The 18,443-nt window shown below is 43.1% G+C and overlaps 1 long non-coding RNA gene across 1 annotated transcript; it reads right to left on the reverse strand.

Moving 5' to 3' along the window:
* Positions 1-3,290: 3,290 nt before the first annotated feature.
* On the reverse strand, positions 3,291-13,079 carry LOC135406505 (uncharacterized). Its single transcript, XR_010426303.1, has 2 exons — positions 12,344-13,079; positions 3,291-6,113 (listed from the first exon to the last, which is right to left on the reverse strand). It is a non-coding gene; the product is annotated as an uncharacterized LOC135406505 (long non-coding RNA).
* Between the last annotated feature and the right edge of the window lie 5,364 nt (positions 13,080-18,443).

Below are 18,443 nucleotides of genomic sequence, written 5' to 3' on the forward strand. Positions count from 1 at the left end.
TCACAATTAGTTCAAATCTCTTAGACACCTTCTCAATATTTTCCCTAAAAAATTTAGCTTCCTCCCTCCAGTTATTCAAATCACTCACTGAAAAAGGTGCTTTTACTCTTGTCTGATTACCTGTAGGTGTTACTACCTGCCACAAAGGAGTGACTGTGTGGCTAATCTCAGTTCTAGCTTTTGTTCTACCCCGTCTTACTCTTGGCTTTCTGTCCCACAGTTCGACCACGATATGTGCTGCTCACTCCCTTTTCTGGGTCCTCTACGCTCTCTGTTATGCTTTCAGAATCTTCTGCTGCACCTAGTCCCAACTCCTGCGGGCTGCCAGGTGTAATGGGTTTGTTACCCTCTCTGAGAGGGAAACGGAACTAGGATAGATCACCTGATGTATATTTTACCAGTGAGATATTCCATACTATGTTACGTCAGCTCAGATATAAAAGACAAGAAGGAATTAAGGTCCTTCTTCTCTTCCAGGTAGCTGCGCAGTAGTGGACAGGCCCTGCCCAATCAGAGTCCCTTCATACTGTGGATGGAGACAAAGTCCCAGTAATTCACTTGAGAGGTACGTTAGGAAAAGCAGTTTGTGTTAACCCTCCCTCAAGCAAAGGCAAACCCATTTGTGGCATTGTTTTTGCTCAAGGACCGGGATATACTTGGTGGATAATGGGAGAAGATGGGGAAACCCAGTGTGTGCCTTAAGGAAATTTAACCTTGGGGAAAAACTAATTCATATTCTGAGTTGTATGTTACAGGAAAAGTCACTAAACGAGGAAGACTTTAACTAACCAGATGCTGGTGCTCAATGATGAGACAACTGCAGAAGACAAGACCTGTATAAGCGTGGAATATAGGGAATATAGGATATGAGTGTGACGTAAAATGGTAAGGAATAAGGGGTGGAGATTGTAAACCCTCTCTGAGAGGGAAATGGAATAGGATAGATCACCTGATGTATATTTTACCAATAAGATATTCCATACTATGTTATGTCATGTCAGCTCAGATATAAAAGACGAGAAGGAAGTAAGGTCTTTCTTCTCTTCCGGGTAGCTGCGCGGTGGCGGACGGGCCACTTCTTCAGGGGAGAAGAGGGTTCATTGTGGGAAGCAGTCTTCGTTGTTAGTTTTTCTCTGTGTGTATAGTGTTTATTATTTTTTTTCCATCTCTGTGTACATATAAAGCTGCTTTTCTTGGCAGTTTAGATTTTTCATAGTTTTTTTCCCTTCTTCTCCCCCTTCCCTCCTCCCCTTTCCCTCTGGAGGGAGGCTGGGCATTCAGCCAAGGAAAACAATAACACCAGGTCCCTGCCTAACTGGCTCTTGTCCTCTAAAATGAGTCGTCTGCAGTTCCTGAGGGTCTATGATACTTTCCTTGTCACTATCTCTCTTTCCTAGCTTAAGACATCTTTGACCTATACTGCATACATCACAACAGTGTTTTCTCAGCTTACTATTTTTCTGACTCTTCTCTAATGTCAAAACAAGAGGATCTTGGGTGGCTATATTAATTCCAACTTTTCTGCCGTTCTGGTTTATTTCTTAAAGTGAAAAACATAGCTGCATACATCACTTCATCCCACTTCTGCTCCCTGTGGAAGAACAACATAAGCTGTAAAATTGTACTGTAATTAAGGCTTCCTTGCAGTGGCCATTTCTCACCATCATCTAATGTATACATCGACCACCAATTTTGACAATATTTTTAAAAAGTCTTTTTACTCAGGTTTCCCCTGGGAATTCCTCCCAGATTTCTCCAATGTTTTAATATACACCCCACAGGAGTTTTGACATTTATTTCTTTATTCATTTTGACCCTCATTATTAACATGAACTATCAAATACTAATGATCACAACTATTATATTGCCAAAATAATATCTACTCTTCAAATTTAAACTGATTGAAACCTCCTAAATCCATGAAACTCACAACCAATCTGTACTATTGCACAAATCCACAAGATGTCGATCTTAGACCACAAATGTACCTGGTCTTCACAATAAGCCTGTATATCCACACAAATCCACAAGATGCCGCTGTTGACCACAAAATACACACTATAACATCTGAATGTTTCAAGAGATACACATATCTATGAGTTGTGCAACAATAGAACCTAGCCCACCGAGTTTCCTACAAACTTTGATTAGCTCCACATCTAATACAATATAAGTTTAGAGTCCGATCTAACCTTATTTCTTGGATAGACTGGGGTCCAAGAATATATTTCAAACAAATATTACATGAAGTACGTACATATAATGAACAATTACAGAACAGACAAATTCTAATTCTAGGTCTTAGGCTGTGGTGTATTCACAGTCAATTTTTCAGATCCCCCTCCCATAAAAACCCTTAACAAGATGTTTCTATGACTGGTTCGGAACAAACAAAAACTTCAGAAGTTCGATTTTGTTTCCAACACAAAACAAGACAACACAAAATTGCCAAAGTAACATATAACAAACAAAATACTATGACAACTGCTACACTCCAGGAGTACATAACACAATAGCAGTGCCCCAATTCCCAGTTCATACGGTGGTTATGAACTTAAGGGAACCAATACCATAAACAAAAGAACAACCAAAAGGAAACTTAGATACCTTGTTTCTCTCAAAATGAACAATATTTGGCCAAAACCAAACAAATCTGGAACATACCAGCTCTCAAGGGCTATCACCCCAGGAAAAGCATCCTTTTCCATTACGTCCAGCAAGACGGCATCCCATCTTCATCTTATGGGAACTCCAAAACCAAAATAGGCAAGACCAAATATAAATACCTTTTATCAATAGGCAGAGTTCTTGTCCAGCCCCCGCAGGAAGCCACCAAAGAGGGGAGCCCCTTCAGGTTGATGCCTATGGATTTTTGGATTTTTAACTTTTTGTAGATTTTAGAAGTAGCTGTATTATATCCCTCACCCTTTAGCACAGTAGTTTACACATTTACCCAACCCTGTTTTCCCATTCCATATCAATTCCTCTAAATTCCATTAGCATATTTAATCTTCTTTTCAAGGTAGGCCTTCATTCTGTTAGAGAACATTTGCACCCTGACTTGAACAACAAGATACCCCACAGACAAAGTGATGCCAAATTTTGCCCCAAAGAAGGCGCAGAGGAACTGCTCAGAGACAGAGTTTTCAGTCTATAAGCAGGAGGTATTTATTTTTCACGGCCGGGAAGCAGCCAGGTCGCCCTGGGCAAACTGCTTCCCCGAAGAACTTACAATTTGAGCTTTTATACACTTTTTGCTAAGCAATTACATCACATATTATGAATATTCATTACATTGCAACATCTACTTTTAATATTCATAATAGGCGGAGTTGAGGCGGAGTTAGAGGCGTGGTCTTCAATTTGGGGAGAACTTTGGTGGTCGTTCCGGCCTTTCTTCATCATGAACCCGCTGTCCTCACCATCATCTTCTTCTTAAACTTTTGAACCTTCCCTAATTTGGGTAGTTTCCTTATGCATTTGGCAGGGTTTCTCAATATCTGGCAAAAGTGCTTAATTGTTTGGCTTGTCCCTCTTCTTATCTCTCTTTGTTTTCCTTCCATATGTCCTTTTTTGTGTGTGCTAGCATTTTTTGTTCAGGTCTATGTTCTTCTATGTCAGGGTGTCCTGTATCCTAGTGGATTTATTGTCTCCGCTATTTCCTAATACTGAGCTCTATGTGCCTTTGCTGAAAGCCTGCATTTGTGCTTAACTCTCTCTAATCCTTACATTGCTTTATTAAATTCACTTCTCAGGTGTTACCTGGCTTCATTCCCCCCTTTTCTAAAACTTACGAACTCTTTCGTCAAGTTCTAATCCTAAGGGGCGCTGATAGGCTTTCATCATTGCCCAGATTATTTGGGTTCTTCTGACCATGGATCTTAACTTATACCACAGACATATATTCATGAGAGTTAACAAGAACATGGCCATAGTTATAATCAATATGGGGTGTATTAGGTAGTGAAAGACTTGTGTTGCTGTTGGGGAGTATCCTGTGAAAATGTCCCACCAATGATGCTGGCCTACTTGCGCAACTTTTGTCAGGATATTTTTTATACCTTTAGAATTATGCTCTACTTGCCACAACATGCGTTGGGTCGTTTGGTTCACCTTCTGAACTAACTTTTCTACTTCAGGATGCACAAGCATCTCTTTGAGAAGCTTAACATCCATGCCTATCTGTAGCTTGGGTATCTCATGATATAAAGTATACTCAGCTTCGATTAACTGCTGTGTAGTTATGGGAACAGTGTAGTTAAAGTCACAACCCATGACTTTTGTGAAGTTGCATATGCAAAAGTTAGTATCGTTAGTCACTTCATGACAATTATCTATAGTAACATCATTACAGGCAGTTCTAATGCAAGCGCATCCATTCCCTATATAGAATACTTGTGATGGCGCTCTATTGTGTGGAAGCATTTCAAAAGTGCATACACTGTCTTCGGCATCTAAGCATAGATCCTCAGCTTCTACAATGGCATTTTCGCAGATATAACCTAATTGCCCTTTAGGAATACATGCTTCTGTACTAATTGATTGCCACTTGTTCTTAGTACTATCATAATTTGCCCAAACGTTATGGTCCACAGGTTTGACAATGACATTCTGATACATAGCTCCTAATGTTAAAACAGGAAATATAACCCTTTCTTCTGCGGCACTAATAGTAAGGACATAGGTTTCAATGTGTTCCTCTTGTGGATCATAAGTGAAATTAACTAGTTGCCACCAAACCTGGTGGTCTCTTTCAAACTGTGTGGTGGAGCTACCTCTTAATATACTCTCCCTTATTTCCTGAGGCAGTATACCTGACATTCCTTCTCTTAATATTCCCGCTGCTACTGATTGTACCCATTGCTGTGTCTGAACACACTGGATAGCAAGTGCAATTTCTTTGCTAATCTCTCCAGTATAGTCAGCAAGTTTAACAAAATCTTCAGCGGTGTGGTTGGCTACTAAGGTCATCAATTTGACCACTAATGACTGTGTCTCTGCTAAGGTTAGCATAGACGAGCTTAAAGGTACTTTAAGCTTTCCCAAATTAGAAGTGACGGTACTTAATTTGTTCACTAATACTTCTTGGTCTATAGTGTTCAATATGCCGAACCCTGTACCAACCCATCCGCTTATATCTCTTTGTGTTCGTTTGCGGTGTGATCTAGTTGCTAACCAGGCATTCCAGCCTTTGAGGCTGTGCTGTATAAATGGTCGGCAATCTCCCTGTAAGTGTGTAATGTCTGTCTGAATGTTCATCTGTATTTTCTTCAGAGAATATGTAGGATCTAATAACAACTTTAGTTCGTTCGATTGTCTTATTACTTGAGGTCCTATAAAGGTTAAATTATGTATCTTCCTGCATTCTAGAGGCTGAGTGGTTTCACGAGACGGGCTCACAATTGAGTCTGTTGCTAATCTAATGGCCCGCTTAAAGGCTCTACCGGTTACAATGCCTTGTTCACCAATGGGTTCAAGAATCTTGGCTTCTCTGCTACATGAAAACGACATCGATTGATCTAGTTTGAATATAATTTCACACTGTGCTCTACCCCCTTCAGTACTATCCCATTGACATGAGACTGGTCCCTTCCGTTCAATCCAGACGATGGGCTTCCCATCTTCTACTTGGCTATGAGTAATTAAGTTCTGTCTAGGGGCTTCTTGCCAGAATTCAATTGTCAATGCTAGTTTATCTGTTTTTCCCACTAAAGCCTCGACTTCTCGGCATCCTACTTGAATTTGGTCTTCTTTTTGTGCTATGAAATGGGTTCCACTATCCCATTCATCTATCGTATAGGGTTGATTGTTATGTAGAACATAAATCTCAAAGTCTGGGTTTTCCTCGGAGCGTGGTAGTGTGCGTGCACTAGACCACGGCCCTTCTGGAGTAGGGTTTTGGGATAAAACAATACTTATCAAAAGTCCAATGATCAATGTTGAAAGAGCCGGATTCATGATGTCAGGTCTTCCCGCTTATCTTCCGGAGCTTTCTTGACTCGGGAGTAGTGAATCCATGTAGGTCGTTCTTTGATCCTAACCGCGGTGAAGGTGGTCAGCAGCACTTGGAAAGGTCCCTCCCACTTTTCTTGTAGGGGTTTTCCTAGAAGATTCTTAACATACACCCAATCACCAGGGTTAAACGGATGTAATTTACAGTCAGGTTGCTTGGGCTGGTGTTCTATTACTATCGTGGCATTTTTATCAAAATGTTTCCCCACAGCAATTACATAATCATATATATATTGATTGCCTATTTGGTCTACAGCATCGCTATTTACAATCTGCATAGCATAAGGTCTACCATACAGAATTTCAAATGGGCTCAACCTTTCTTTCGATCGAGGTTTGACTCTCAATCTAATCAGAGCAATAGGCAGAGCCTGATACCATTGTAAGTTAGTTTCTTGGCATATTTTAGCAATTTGTTGTTTAATAAGATGATTCATCTTTTCCACTTGCCCACTGGCTTGTGGCCTGTAGGGCGTATGCAATTGCCATTTAATTTGCAGTGCTTTGCTTATTGCTCTCACAACCTTTGCACAAAAATGTGAACCCCTGTCTGAGGATATACTTCTTGGTACTCCAAACCGTGGTATAATTTCATTTAGTAAGACTTTAGTTACTTCTCTCTCTTTGTTTGTTCTACAGGGGAACGCTTCAGGCCACCCAGAAAATGTATCAGTTAGTACCAATAGATACCGATACCCCCCTTTTCTTGGGAGTTCAGAGAAATCAATTTGCCATGCTTCACCTGGGAATTTACCTCGATCTATTGCCCCTTGGTGTATCTTGGTCCCTGTATTTGGGTTATGCTTCAGGCATCGTTCGCACTGGGATGTAACCTGTTTTATGGTAGTGAATAATTTTGGTCCTGCTATTCTAGTTTGTAAATACTGATAAAGTGGATCTAAACTCCAATGTGCCTTCTCGTGTTCTGTTTTTACAAATTGCCACATTAATTTCTCTGGTATTATTAGCTGTCCTGTTTCTAATTGGCCCCATCCATTATCCAACAATTTACCTTTGTTCTTTTGAATCCACCTATGATCGGAGTCTTGATAATTTGGTTGGAAGTCAGTATCTAGTTCCCCTGGTATTAGAGCTGTTATAACCACTTCTTCAGTTCTTGCAGCAGCTAATTTAGCTTCTGCATCAGCTCTCCTATTTCCTATTTCTGGAACAGTGTTACCTTTCAGGTGTCCCTTGCAATGCATTATGGCCACTTGTGTTGGGAGCTGGACTGCTTCTAACAATCGTAGAATTTCTTCTGCATGTTTGACTGTTTTCCCTTGAGCAGTTAGCAGTCCTCTTTCTTTCCAAATTGCTCCATGAGCATGCACGACGGAGAAGGCATACTTAGAGTCTGTCCAAATATTAATTCGTATGCCTTCTGCTAATTCCAGAGCTCGGGTGAGAGCTATTAGTTCTGCCTTTTGGGCTGAGGTCCCTGCAGGTAAAGGATTTGATTCGATTACCTCTTCCGTTGTGGTCACTGCATAGCCTGCCATCCTTACTCCTTGCTTCACGAAGCTACTGCCGTCCGAGAACCAGTTGTCTGCATCTTCTAATGGCTCTTCTTTGAGATGCGGGCGGCTGGAGTAGACTGCTTCGATGGTTTCCAGGCAGTCATGCTCAATTGGTTCTGCTGACATTCTTCCTTCTAGAAATGAGGCTGGATTCACAACGTTAGTTACTTGAATGGTTACGTCATCTGATTCAGCTAGGATTGCTTGGTACTTTAGGAATCTGGAAGGCGACAACCAATGGCCACCCTTTTGTTCTAGTACAGCAGACACAGTGTGGGACACTAACACAGTCATTTTCTGGCCCATCGTGAGTTTTCTGGCCTCTTCTATATTTATGATCACTGCGGCCACCGCTTTCAAACAGCTGGGCCATCCTTTGCTTACTTCATCCAGCTGTTTGGAGAAATAGGCCACAGCTCTTTTGTGTGGTCCCAACTGTTGTGCCAAGACTCCTAAAGCCATCCCTTGCCGTTCATGAGAGAACAACCAGAATGGTTTTGTTACATCAGGGAGGCCCAAAGCCGGGGCTCTCATGAGTTCTTGTTTCAGTCTCTTAAAAGCTCCCTCTGCTTCGGGAGTCCAAACCAGGATACTCTTAGCTTCTTTTAATAAATCATACAATGGCTTAGCGAGTACCCCATATTGGTAGATCCATAAGCGACACCAACCTGTCATTCCCAGAAAGGCTCGTAGATCTCTCACCGTTTCCGGTTTGGGCGTCTGACAGATGGCTTCTTTCCTTGCTGTTCCTAGAGATCGTTGTCCTCTGGAGATCTCATATCCCAGGTATACTACCTTTTCTTGCACTAGCTGCGCTTTCTGTTGAGAGACTCGATATCCACTTAAACCCAAGAAATTCAACAGAGAAATAGTCCATTTAACACACTCTTCTTCTGACTCAGTTGCTATTAGTAGATCGTCCACGTATTGAAGAAGAGTACCATCTCCCTGTGGCCTTTCCCATTGTTCTAATTCTTTGGCCAATTGATTCCCAAAAATTGTTGGGCTATTCTTATAGCCTTGAGGTAACACTGTCCAGGTTAATTGAGTCTTTCTCCCTTTGCTCACAGATTCCCATTCAAAGGCAAAAATCTTTTGGCTTTCGGGGGCTAAGGGAAAGCAAAAGAATGCGTCTTTTAGATCCAATACTGTGAACCAAATCAAATTGTCTTTTAACTTGGTTAGGAGTGTGTAAGGATTGGCTACTACTGGATGTAGTGTTTTTGTTATGGCATTCACAGCTCTTAAATCTTGAACCAGTCTATAAGTTCCATTTGGTTTCTTAACTGGCAGGATTGGTGTGTTATAATCTGATTCACATTCTATTAATAACCTTAACTCTAAGAATTTTCTAATTATGGGTTCAATCCCTTTCCTATCTTCTAATCTCAGTGGGTACTGCTTTCTTACCACTGGTCTTGCTCCAGGTATAAGTTCAATAGCAATAGGTGTTGCTTGTTTGGATCTCCCAGGTACATCAGTGGCCCATACCAATGGGTATGCCTCGCTCATAATCCGTTCGATATTACGACTCTCAGGTTTTGGTTCTATGCAACTGATTGTCAAACTTAAAGCTGCAATCAGTTGTTCTTCATTTACCTGGAATTCGAGTTTGTCTTTGTTGAATTTTATTACGGCTCCCAAATTTTCCAGTAAATCCCTTCCTAGTAAAGGCTTTGGAGAATTTGGTAAATATAGAAATTGATGGATCCCCATTTGCTTTCCAATTTTATATTTAATAGGTTTTAGGAAGTAAGCTTTTTCTGGTTGGCCTGTTGCTCCCACAACTTGTACAAACTCATCACTCTTTGGTACTAGTTCTTGATTTAAAACTGAAAATGTTGCTCCTGTATCAATCAGAAAATCTAATTCTTTTTCACCTTCCCCTAGCTCCATTTTAACCAGTGGGTCTGCTAGGGAACGACTCACCGGTCCCCCTCAGTCACTGCTCTGATGTGCAATGGCAGTGTTTGCAAGCCTTTCTCTTAGCTGGGGACAGTCTCGTTTCCAATGGCCTATCTGAAAGCAATTGGAGCATTGATCCGGTCCTACTCTGATGGGTTGGGGCTTGAATCCCCCTCTCCCCCTCATAGGGTAACCACGACCTCTACCCCTGGCACCTGCATCTGGGAATTTTGCGTTTTGAGTTGCTACTGCTACTGCCACGACTCGAGCAATTCTCTTATCTTCCTTCTTTTTCTCTTCTTTTTCTCTGTTGTTGTATACTTCCCAGACCTCATTCATTAATGTCTCTAGATCTCTATTTGCTGGATGTTTAAGTTTTTGTAATTTCCTTCTAATGTCGGGAGTACACTGCCCCATTACCAATCCTAGTAGCTGTTGTCTCCCTTCTTCTGATGCTGGGTCTAGGGGTGTATATTGTCTCATGGCGGTCCTGAGTCTATCCAGAAATTCTGAGGGACTTTCATCCTTTCCCTGTCTAACATCATACAAGGCTGCCCAGTTAATGGCTTTAGGTATTGCTTTCCGCAGACCTAATGCTATTAGCTTCCTATATTGCACCAGTTTCCCATAAGAATCAGGGTTGTTTGGATCCCACTCCGGATTTCTACTTGGAAATACAACTTCTAACTCTTCAGGGAACATGCTGGCATGATCTCTCCCCGTTTTTAATACTAGTTCCTTTTCCGTTTCTGTTAATTCTGATAGCATTACTTCTACATCATTCCAGTCAATGTCTAGGTTCTTTGCAATTAACTCGAATCTCTTAGCTACCCCTTCTGGATTTTTCCTAAAATTCCGGGCTTCTTCTCTCCAGCTGTTCAAATCACTCGTCGTAAATGGCACCTTTACTCGTCCCTGGTCTCCTGCAATAGGCATTATCTGTCGGAGGGGAGCTATTGTATGACTTCCCCCGATCCTTTCTCTTGCCTCTTTTCGTGCTACAGATCTAGTATAGTGTAGGTGACTAGTTCCTTCCCCAGGGTCTTCTTCTTGGGCCCCGATATCTATGCTATTCTTTCTTTTTTCTTTTCTCTTTCCCCGTTTCGGTTCCTCGTCTTCACTCCCCGTTCCTGCCCAGTCATCTTCTGCCAACCCTCTAGCATGATTCACACAGTCCAGCCGCCTCTCTCTCTGGGTTTGGAGGAGACGCTGTCGGCGCTCAGCCTGCCCGGGGCTGCGCTCCTCATTTTCCTCTATCTCTCTGGTATCCCTTTTATCGTCTATTTGAATCACTATGTTTAATCTTTGTGAGTTGTTTTCCTTTTCCCCTTGAGTTATAATGTCACTATCTTCTTTACTACATCTTGTCTTGGGGAAATCACCCTTCTTTTCATTGCCCCCTGGTCTCAATGGGCTACTTTCGCCCTCATAATCAGCTCTTGGTGTGCTACTCTCCACTCTATAGATGCTATCTTCTTTTCTTGGTGTACTGCTATCTCTATTTCTGTCGTCTTTTGGTTTAGGCGGACTACTCTCTTCCCTGTGACCCTCCGGTCTTATCAGGCTACTTTTTTCCCTATCGACCTCTAATCTAGGTGGACTGCTTTCTTCTCTGTAACTTTCTGATCCCTGTGGACTACTCAGTCCCTGCGAGCTGCTTTCTCCTTGGGGGCTCTCCGATTTTGATGGGCTACTTTCTTCCCAACTGTCTTTTGATTTTTGAGGACTATATCCGGTCCTAAATCTTCCTAGCTCTAGTGAAATATCTCCTAATAGACTAGTGTCTCTTTCACCTTCTCTCTGCTTTGGTCGTGGTATCCCGTATCCTGGAGCATATGGTTGGTACTCCCATAGACTTATTCTACTTTCTTCTTCACTGTCCCTTCTTTTTAATTTAAGACACTGTTGTCCGATACTACAAGCATCACAACAGCGTTCTTTTGGTTTCAAATTTTTCTTATCCTTTTCCAAAGCTAAAACCAAGGGGTCCTGCGGTGCAACATTTACTCCGCATTCTCTCTGCCACTCAGGCTTATTCCTGAGCGTGAAAAACATATCGCAATAAATCACTTCATCCCACTTGCCCAGTCGACGGAGGAACAACATAAGCTGTAAAATAGTGTTGTAATTTATTGTCCCTTCAGGTGGCCATTTTTCATCATCATCTAGTTTATACAGAGGCCACCATTGCGTGCAGTACTTTAAGAGTGTCTTTTTGCTTATGTTTCCTCCTGGGGCTCCCCCTAGATCTCTCCAGTGTTTTAAGATGCATCCTAGAGGGGTTTTCATATTTATGTCTTTACTTTGCTGGGTTCCCATTATTATCGTAAGGTTTAAGTTATGTAGCGATTGATAAGGTTTTACGGAAGACAGAGGGGTTTACCAGGTAAACCTATAGGGTGTCTTACCAGATTTTCTTATTATTCGAGCGTCAGTGATATACCAGCTGACCTGGGGATCGTGTTCCCAGACTGGTGCCCAATCAAGAAAATTCTCTATCACTAGAGGATCGTATCCTAACCTGTCACTTTCTTTTTCTAATTTTGCTATGAATTCTCTTATGTGATACTCTATTACATCAAGCAATTCTTGTCTCTGGATTCGTGCTTCTGCATCCAACCGGGCTAGGCTTCCATCAATGTGTTCTAGCTGAGTAGCTTTCGGTATGTCAGTGAACTGTACTTTGAACCGCAATACTCTCCTTATTCTATTCCACCGTCTCAAGGTATTTCTCACTTTACCCCAACACTTCATGTACGCAATTTCCAGCCGCTTCGTCCGTTTCTGGCCTGGCTCCTCACGGAGAACAGGAACCGCAGAGCAGGACTCCCACTCGCTTCGCAGCAATGCCGCTTCTCACTCACTCACACACTCACACACTTGCACGCTCAATAAAAAAGCTTTCCTACCTTCTGGTTTCTATCTGAGCAATCTACGTCACCAAACAAAGCTGCGAGAGGGCGCCGCAGACCGTGAAATATGGGTTTGCTGTTGGCTGTCCGATCTTATGTTATCACAAAATCACAGGATGCCGCTGCAAACTATAAAACACACTTCTTACAGAAAATGCAACCAGGATGTTACAAATACTTGTCTATGAGTGCGGCGGCAATAGAATCTTACCCACTTGGTTTCTGCTAGATCTTGATTTGACCAGCAGCGTATGCAATAAAAACTAAGGGTCCGATTGAGTGCTATTTCTTGTGTTCCTCTTGGACCCAATATATATTTACCACAATTATTGCACAAGGCTCTAACATACAGCGAGCAGTAACAGAAAGGACAAATCTTAATCTTAGGATTTATGCGCGCTGGCAACAGCTTATTCACTTTTACAGAACTGAGATCGCAACCATTTCCCATATAGAGTTGTAAGACGTCTTACGAAATGCACCATATTACAAAAACATTCTACAAGGCAATATACATAATTCTTAAAAGACGAACAAACCACTAAGAACAGTGATTAAGATTAATGATAGAGCTTTTTCTGTACCTTTAAGTTTCAAATAGCATGTTATAGTTTCTTTTACTCGTTGATATAAACCAGAACAGTTCGCAAGGGAAACTCTCAATATATCATTCCTAACTGCTGCATTCCAGGAGTTCTCTAATAGTACAAGGAACTCCCCGGGTCCTAGAGCCCCTCGAGCAGTCCCAGAAAGGTTAAAAATTGTTAAAATTTTGAATCAAGCATAGTTTAAATGCACTACCAGTCAATATTTCACATAGAACAGAAAGTGAACAAGGGAAATCAAAGTAGGAACAGTTTCAGACACAACACAAAAGCGGAACAGTTTCAGACACAACACAAAAGCATAAAAGGTAAATTCAACATCACAAAGTAAAGACAATTCTTACACTGCAGTGTCGGGACTCTAACCCTTTTTCTGGCAGGACTCTAACCTGCTGCTTTTGCAGGACTCTAACCTGCTGCTTTCGATACCTGGGACTCGAACCCAGTTTTAGGGCTAATGCCGAGGCGTCCCTCCGACTCCCTTTTGGGCGATAGCGTCCTATCCCCACCAATAAAGCGCTTTTACCTAAAATATAAAAGATCAAATACCTCTTAATTTGGAGCAGGAGATTCTTGTCCACCGTTGCGCAGATCCAAGGGGTCCGGGAGACTCTGCCGACAAAAATTCAGTCGGGGGGCCCTGAGAGCGTCCCGGCCCCTTGGGTCCTGGCTCAGGAAGACCCCTCTCTCCTGCCTGGCTCGCCAAAATGATGCCAAATTTTGCCCCAAAGAAGGCGCAGAGGAACTGCTCAGAGACAGAGTTTTCAGTCTATAAGCAGGAGGTATTTATTTTTCACGGCCGGGAAGCAGCCAGGTCGCCCTGGGCAAACTGCTTCCCCGAAGAACTTACAATTTGAGCTTTTATACACTTTTTGCTAAGCAATTACATCACATATTATGAATATTCATTACATTGCAACATCTACTTTTAATATTCATAATAGGCGGAGTTGAGGCGGAGTTAGAGGCGTGGTCTTCAATTTGGGGAGAACTTTGGTGGTCGTTCCGGCCTTTCTTCATCATGAACCCGCTGTCCTCACCATCATCTTCTTCTTAAACTTTTGAACCTTCCCTAATTTGGGTAGTTTCCTTATGCATTTGGCAGGGTTTCTCAATATCTGGCAAAAGTGCTTAATTGTTTGGCTTGTCCCTCTTCTTATCTCTCTTTGTTTTCCTTCCATATGTCCTTTTTTGTGTGTGCTAGCATTTTTTGTTCAGGTCTATGTTCTTCTATGTCAGGGTGTCCTGTATCCTAGTGGATTTATTGTCTCCGCTATTTCCTAATACTGAGCTCTATGTGCCTTTGCTGAAAGCCTGCATTTGTGCTTAACTCTCTCTAATCCTTACATTGCTTTATTAAATTCACTTCTCAGGTGTTACCTGGCTTCAAAAGCGACCTTCAAACCCAGAACTTTGGAGGAACTCCAAGGACTGGAGGTGCTACGATGAAGAGGAAGATGAGGAAGAGGGGGTCCCAGAGCCCCCTGACTCAATTTCCAGAGGGGCGTGTCAGGGGGAGGATCGGGGGGACAGACAAATCTGGGATTGGTTGGGATAATACCTTAAATTGTGGAACCCCTGGACATGGGCAGATGCGTCATATGTATTCCTGTGGGCCTCAGGCCTTGTCATGGTTTGAGAACCCCAAAATCCAATTCCTTAGTCCAAACCCCCTCCCACATCTCAACCCAATGTGAGATGGGTTTTCCAGACACCACACGAGACTCAAAATGGGGGAAAGGGAATATATATTACAATGACTGTACAAATAAATACTACAATACATTATATACAATCTTAGCTATCTCTATCATGACATAAAAGTAATTACAATGGATCAAATCTCTTCTCCTCTCCAAATAAAAGTCCAGGAGGGAAGAAGGAAAAGATCTTTTCTACTTTCAGAGCATCAGTGTCTCTAAGGCAGCAGGCTCTCTTCTCACGCAGCAACTGTAGCTGGATCTCTGCCAGTACACACGAGGGGGGTATCCAAGCCCTCTCGGCCACTCGTCTCCAAGCGAGGGTCTTCTCATCTGTGGGCTGCGTTCACCCAGACAACGGTTGCTTCACCACGGTCATACCACGAAGCAAGGGGGTCTTCGTGACAGTCTGTATCTTCAGGGGATTCAAGTCCCTTTGCTCTGTGCTCTGTCTCAAGCAGCGGGGGGGGCCAAGGTCACCCCCTCCGCATTCCTTCTCGGAGCTTTTCAGCTCCTTTCTGCAGTGTTGTAGCGCTTTAAGACTCTTGCAAGTAAGAGTCCATCATCCTTCTCTCTCTAGGAGGGGTCTCCAAGGAGTTTGGGGTTTGTTTGTTCAGTTCTTACCCCAACTTTCTCTCTCTCTCTGTGTAGAGCCTAGTTCTCTCTCTGTTGCTGGCTCTCTCTCTTGGCTCTCTCTCTCCTTCCAGGAGTACTCTCTGTGTTGCTGCATGCCTTTGTTGCTGCTTGGTCTTATCTCTTCTGGCTCTCTGCCACTGCTCTCTGGACACTGCTCCTGCCGCTGCTCCTGCTGCTTCTTACAGTAGAGAAACTCCTTCAGCTTTCTAGCTACAGGCACTTATCCCAGTTTAACACTGTTCCAAGTCCCTGTAGCCCCCTTGCTGGTGGCTGGGGGGGGCCCAGAGGACCCAAGGGGTTCCGAGCCCCTTCCTCGTGGCTCTACAACATGGCCACCTCTTCAACAACAACTACAACTACCTTCTCTTCCGTTCTGCTTGTGATATGTTTATATTTTGCAAAAGTGCTCATTGGCTCAAAACCTCAAGGGTCACCACCCCCTGGGGTTTTACCATTTTATAACTTCAGGGGGAAACTGTTTCCCCCCACCACATATGTGGTCATATGCATTCCTGTGGGCCTCAGGCCTGAAATTAAAGGACCTATTCTCTTTATCTTATCTCCTACACTAATTTGGCCTGGAGTCTCTTTTTCTGTGGTCTCTTAAGGCAACATATCTAATCATAATCATCCACATAATCAGTGTTATACTTCTCTCTACTACTCTGCCACAGTATGTTAATAGCAAGAGGAGGTCCAAGGAAAACATTGGACCAACAGTTGTTGAAGATGGTCACCTGACAAATAGGGATGAAGAAAAATCAGAGACATTCAACGCTATTTTTTTCTTCAATCTTTAATAATATTGATAGACCTTCGGTGGCTCAGTTCCCTTAGTGGCCCTCCTCTGGACTTGGTCCATGTCCTTCTTGTGTTAGGGACCACAGAGCTGGACACAGTACTCCAGGTGGGGTCTCACAAGAACAGAGTACAGGGGAAAAATCACCTCCGTCAACCTGCTGACATCTTTTGATGCAGCCCACGATGTGGTTGGCTTTCTGGGCTGCAAGTGTACATTGCTGAGTCATGTTGAACTTTTTATCTACAAAGAGCCCAAGTCTTTCTCCCCAGGACTAGTCTCGATACATTGCCTCTATTTGTGCTTGGGGTTACCTCATCCCATGTGCAGGACCTTGCACTTGGCCTTGTTGAACTCCAAGAGGTTTGCACAGGCCTGTCTCTCAAGCCTGTCCAGGTCCCTCTGGATGGCATCCCTTCCCTCCAATGTGTTGACCACACCACACAGTTTGGTGTTGTCAGCAAACTTACTGACGGTGCACTCAAATGCCATCAGCAAATCATGGAGCAGGTATGGCATTTACCAAAATGGCAGCTTCCTGCCATGATATGGCCTGAGCCCTGTCATAAAATGGTGACCAAAACAAAATTATGCTCTGTCATAAAATAGTGACCAAAATGGCACCCTACTGTGTATGTAGGGGAAGGGTCTTCCTGGTCTGATGTACCTCAGAGTAAACTAGAAGTGGGGGATGCTGTTTCTGCCAGCCAATCACAACAGAGTACGTGACCAGAAGAGGGAACTTCTGGGGCAAATGGCCCCTGAGGTTTCTGGGAGGAGGTAGGACTTCTACCAGAAGCTGGGGGTATGGCATTTGTCACTTTTCATCTTGTACATCTGTGGTGGGTTAACCTTGGCTGGCTGCCAGGTGCCCACAAAGCCACTGTATCACTCCCACTTCTTCAGTGGGATGTGGGGGAGAGAAAATACAAAAAAAACCTCACGGGTCAAGATAAAGGTAGTTTAATAAAGAAAAGCAAAGGCTGCCTGTAAAACCAAAGAAAAACGAACAAAGAGATTTATTCTCTACTTCCTGCCAGCATTTGTGCACACTGAAATTGTAAGGGACCAGTTGTATCAAGTGAATGTTCATAAATCCATGGGGCCAGATAGGATTCATCCCAGAATACTGAAGGAGCTAGTGGATGTTACAGTAGGACCCCTCTCAATCAGCAGGACCCCAACCAAAGGTCTTGGGAGTCTGGGGAGGTCCCAGCTGACTAGAAGCTAGCCAGTGTTATTCCAATTTACATGAAAGGCATGAGGGAAGACCCAGAAAACTACAGACCTGTTAGGCTAACCCCAGTACCTGGAAAAATTATGGAGAAGATCCTACTGGGTTCTATTTAAAGACATTTAAAGGACAATACAATCACCAGGCACAGTCAACATGGTTCACAAAGGCAAAGTCCTGTCTAACTAATTTGATATCCTTCAATGATAAGGACATCCACCTAGTAGATGAAAAGAAGGAAGTGGATGTAGTTTCTCTGGATTTTAGGAAGGTTTCTGATACTGTCCCTCATAACATCCTTCTGGTCAAGTTGCCCAACTATTGGACGAGCAGGTTCACGGTGCGCTGGGTGAAGAGCTGACTGAACATCAAGGCTCAAAGGATTGTAGTGAATGAGGCTACATCTGGCTGGTAGCCAGTCACTAACGGTGTTCCTCAGGCCTCGATTCTGGGCCCAGTTCTGTTCAGTATATTTATTATCTGGATGCAGGAGTTGAATGCACCATTAGCAAGTTTGCTGGTGATACTAAACTGGGAAGTGCTGGTGACTCTCATGAGGGACAAGAGGCCTTGCAGGCGGATGTAGATAGACTGGAACATTGGACAATCATCAGTGGCATGAAATTTAACAAGAACAAATGCCAGGTTTTGCACCTCGGATAGAGTAACCTTGGGCACAAGTATAGATTGGGAAAGGAGAGGCTGCAGAGCAGCCTTGCAGAAGGGGATCAAGGGGGTTCTGGTTGACAGCAGGCTCAATCAGAGTCAGCAGTGTGCCCTGGCAGCCAAGAGGGCAAACCACATCCTGGGGTGCATCAAACACAGTACAAACAGCTGGTCAAGAGGGGTGATTATCCTGTTTGTATTCAGTGTTGGTGTAGCCTCACCTTGAGTACTGTGTGCAGTTCTGGGCCCCACAAGTGTCTTAGTTTAGCAAGGCACAAATGTCCTTTAAAGAGGGGCTGGGGGCCAGAAAAGAATGGCCAACCTCTGCCCTCCACATTATTACAACTTTGAAATTAAGAGGCTTCAGATGAAAGGTCTGGAAAAGGAAAATAACAGCTCTTTATTAACAAATCCGAATAAACAACAATAGTGCAACCAAAACTTTCAAAAAAAACCC

Source organism: Pseudopipra pipra, chromosome W (genome assembly GCF_036250125.1).
Source record: "Pseudopipra pipra isolate bDixPip1 chromosome W, bDixPip1.hap1, whole genome shotgun sequence".
Classification (NCBI taxonomy): Eukaryota; Metazoa; Chordata; class Aves; order Passeriformes; family Pipridae; genus Pseudopipra; species Pseudopipra pipra.